This window comes from Mytilus galloprovincialis, chromosome 11, assembly GCF_965363235.1.
Source record: "Mytilus galloprovincialis chromosome 11, xbMytGall1.hap1.1, whole genome shotgun sequence".
In the NCBI taxonomy this organism is placed as follows: domain Eukaryota; kingdom Metazoa; phylum Mollusca; class Bivalvia; order Mytilida; family Mytilidae; genus Mytilus; species Mytilus galloprovincialis.
The window spans coordinates 8,315,305-8,319,721 of record NC_134848.1 but is presented as its reverse complement, the minus strand read 5'-3'; the positions used below and the strand labels follow the sequence as shown (position 1 = coordinate 8,319,721).

Genomic DNA, 4,417 nt, shown 5'->3' with positions numbered 1-4,417 from the left:
CTTCCCTTTAACAAAAGTTCGGGAAAAACAGTCAACTTCCGGGCACGTAAATTTGAAATTAGTCAAAAAAGTTAAAATCTTTTTATTATATGCTGGAGATGGACTAAAAATGTTACGAACAATACTAATTTGATAAATATCAACGATGTGTGCGATCTGACGGCAAGGAAGGGACGTTTTCCTAGAGAAATCGTTGGGGAATCCAGGTAGGTCAATCTATTTATTTATAGATAGCAGAAAAATGGCGTCGAGTTAGTTGCCTTTTTGTTTCTTAGTATGGATAGTAAAATTGGGTATTTTCTCTGGGTCGTTTAAATCACTCGAAACTAGGTGAGACATGCACATAAGTGATAGATATGTATTATAAATATAGAAATTGAATATTTTAATAAAAAAAAAAAAAAAAAATCTGTATCATAGACCCAAGCGCCTGTGATTTTAGCATAAGAATAATTACCCTGCAGTTGAATTTGATCGTGAAAATCAAGACAACAGTACATAATCTGAAAAAGTAGAGAAGGTGAGAAAGAATCTTCAATTGCAGAGAATTTTGGTTGATCTACGTGAGTGGGTTGTGACGTTAACCCGATTTGGTGAATCCTTGGAAAAATAAAACATGTTAAAGTCTTAATTGCTAAACGAAATTAAACGAAATTAAAAGCGCACATATGACCGTGAAAGTAAAAGTTGATTAAAATTAGTGAACACATTTTTTTTACAGATCAGAGTAAATTTTTTACTAATGACAAAAACTTTGTTTATCAATTAGTTAAGGAGTGCTTAAATAATCCTTCTTTGAAAAGGCTAAACCAGGCAAGATTGTATTCCTGAAGCAATATCCGACATCCATTGGATATGCTAAAGATGGAACACAAATCTTCTTTATCTTATTTTATAGCTTCAGTTGATACATTTATTATATTTTAGACAACCAGACCAGTCAAACTGTTATAACTATTTATATAACTAAACAAATTTCAAACATTTCAAAAACTGCATATCACCCCTATGTTCTATTTTTAGCCATAGCGGCCAGCTTGGTTGTTTGGCTGGGTCATCAGATACATTTTTAAAACTAGATACCCCAATGATGATTGTGGCCAAGTTTGGTTTAATTCGACCTAGTAGTTTCAGAGGAGAAGATTTTTCTAATAGATTACTAAGATTTACGAAAGTTTAAGTAAAGGTCTTAGTTTTATAAATTGACCATAAACCCACTCTTTCATGGTATGGTATCAATATTTCTGACCTGACACTACGTACTTTTTATTGCTTAATTCATTAGAATTTAATATGCAATGTTTCGGGTTTTTTCGGGAATAATCCCAGGTAAACCCTCATCAGAGGTCGACCTATATATATTTATTTCGTATCTAGTATCATAGATAGATGTGTGTCTGTTTCATAACATTTTTTTTTCAAATTTACTACACGTGCATATAGGTCTACGTTGTAGCTAGTCTTTTTACAGACTAAAGAAACTGACCAAGTAGACCAATGATAATAATCCCGTTTCATCGAAATGGGAGGTGACAATAATATTGTCACACAATATAGGACAATATAATACACCAATGGATAGTGTGATATTTAATTTATGATCCTGTCACCACTAATCTGGTAACATGCCCCCATAAATAGGGATGCATGTTATCTATCAGGTACATATGCAATAATCATGGATATTAAAATAGACATCGATATTGATACTGATAGTTTAGACCTGATGGATGATGATATGCCTCCATATGGCCAAACGGCCAGAAGTGACATGGAAATTGTTCAAGACACTATTGCAGAAGTCAGGAAATTGAATGATACCAGATTTCCGTTACTGACACTGATCCACAGAATGAAATTTGACAGAGAAAATAGCAAGTTTTCATGTTTGAACATTTCATTCAGGCCAAACTATGACAACAAAGAGAACAACGAAGCCAGTGGACAAATGTCTGATAGAGGCCAAAGAACAGACATATCAGTCGATATTAAGTATATTAGATACCCGTGTGCAAGAAATGAATTCAACTATCAGCACTGTGCTAAACACGGAAATTTCTTACTTTGACATAAACAGCCCACCTAGTGGAGAGGCTAGAACTAAGCTAGCCAAAGAGGCCAACAATATAAATGAGGAGTATACTCTTAAATTAGGAAAATTCGTTACGGACATGAGAAACAAATCTCGCTCAAACAATGATAGCCCTAGTGGGCCGACCAGAGAAAGGGACGAAAGGAGAACGCTATACTCCAAAAACGAGAGACGGGATAAGACTCCCAAATACAGATCTCAACAGAGAGACAATGATTCTAAAAACAATGACCTGTTGAAAATATTCAAGGATTTCATAAAAAGGCGCTAACGCTTGTGAATAGACATACTTTGCTGTGAATCTTCAACCTATGTATATGTAGTAGGTGGTTTTCTATGCGTTAGGAATAACACCAATGAGAGCTTAAGGTTCTGATTCTTTATTGTACCAGTATATAAATAACAAGTCTGAAATAGCAATACAACATATATAAATAACAAGCTATTTCATATAACATAAATATATATACGTTTACTAATATCACAGGTTATATAATACAGAAATATAATAAATAATACCTTTGACTGTTATTAACTAAGTAGCAAGTAAAATGTATTGCAAGTAGAAAATGTTCAATGTTTACATTCTATGAATTTATCATCGGGTGTCACGTGTACTAATACAATTGCTTGACCTTTGACTATACACTAAATCGGAATGTAATGTATAATTTACGTGTATCTGTATTTGTATTCAATACTGGTTTACCTTACAAACGGTATATAATAAATGTTACATCTACATTTATTAATAATGACTTCATTAAAATATATAATACGTATAATAATTAACTACATAATATCATACAACAATCATAAAGTTGCAAATAGAATAATCATAAAGACTTATGATGTCAATATTATCGATTCGTTAAAAGCTCCAAATTAACGGGAGGTAAGTCATGTTTACAATACAATATAAACAATGCTAAACTATAAATAAATATACTCTTACCACTTGTGGAGTGAGTTGTACTGATAAGGTTAACGGCACATCATATAAACATCACAATCATGTGCTCTACATAATTACATTACATGGAGTCCTGAAACCAAAATACGAACATAAATACTCGGACTCTAATTATAAAAATATACAACGTAACAAATATTCTTTACTCATTCATATTTGTACTTGTTAAAAACTATTTACTACAAAACTATTACTTTATATAAATGGAAACACTTTTCCGTCTTTCACTTAATAAGCCGCCATTTATAAAACATAGACTATTCATGACAATAATCAAATAGTAATGTACGCAAATTAACAATACAATTCTACCGTGGCAAATAAACCGTAGATTATAAAATCATATACTTCTAGCTTAATAAAATACTATCATGTACATCTCGTGTACTTGTGTTACATACATGCGATACGAGGAGAACGTTACAAAACAAAATAGAAACTTTACTAGAATATCATTTACGTGAAAAATACAAATAATGTTTATAAAGAAGTAACTTACAGTATTCTATAATAATGTTGTCCAAAATATATAAGGTTTACAGGTAAACTATGTGGTCAAGATAAACAGACATAAATTCAATGGACTGTCATGGCTATCGTCCCGTGGAAATGTACAGGTACAAAACAAAGGAAATTAAACTTGACCGGGAAAATATTAACAGCCAATCAAATACAATGATTCAAGTAAATCTCTAATGAATATTCATAGAAAATAACGTGAATATTACTATACATAAAAATAGGGTTTGCAAGTAATAATTTAAACTGAATATACAATATTCAAATACGTAATTAAGCTTTATAATAAATATAGTAATTAAATAGATGATTTTTACAATATTTACAAATTTTACAAAATTATTATAAAAATCACTCTGCTACATATATACATGTATCAATAGTAGTAGGGTGTGATCAGTTTTAGGCACCCCAAAAACGCAGGGCTAGAGGGCGCAGCCAAATATGGCCAAACCCCGCCCCTTTATCGAAACGTCCCCTCCGGTTGACCAAATATGGTCAGCTGACTAGGACGACACAACATGACTCATAAGTCCATCGTTCGTAATTACGCTCAGTTGGAATGACTCATATCCACAAATAAGGTAAGAACGTTACAATATGACTCGTCAGACGTGACTCATGTTGATCGGGGATGATTCAAAAACGGAAGGGTGATATCCATATACGGACATGTATCGAATCGACCAATGGCAAGGACGGAACGAAAGTATAAAATGTCTTATTTCATTTCCCTCGTCTCATTCAAAGTGAATATTCAACATGAACCTAGTACGTTTTCGATATGGTGACCTCTTAACCATAAGTGACGTAGATGTCATATGCCACCAAGT

At 32.5% G+C, this 4,417-nt stretch overlaps 1 long non-coding RNA gene across 1 annotated transcript; it reads right to left on the bottom strand.

The window, feature by feature from the left end:
- Nucleotides 1-2,456: 2,456 nt before the first annotated feature.
- On the bottom strand, nucleotides 2,457-3,709 carry LOC143050974 (uncharacterized). Its single transcript, XR_012970518.1, has 3 exons — nucleotides 3,565-3,709; nucleotides 3,048-3,138; nucleotides 2,457-2,500 (listed from the first exon to the last, which is right to left on the bottom strand). It is a non-coding gene; the product is annotated as an uncharacterized LOC143050974 (long non-coding RNA).
- Between the last annotated feature and the right edge of the window lie 708 nt (nucleotides 3,710-4,417).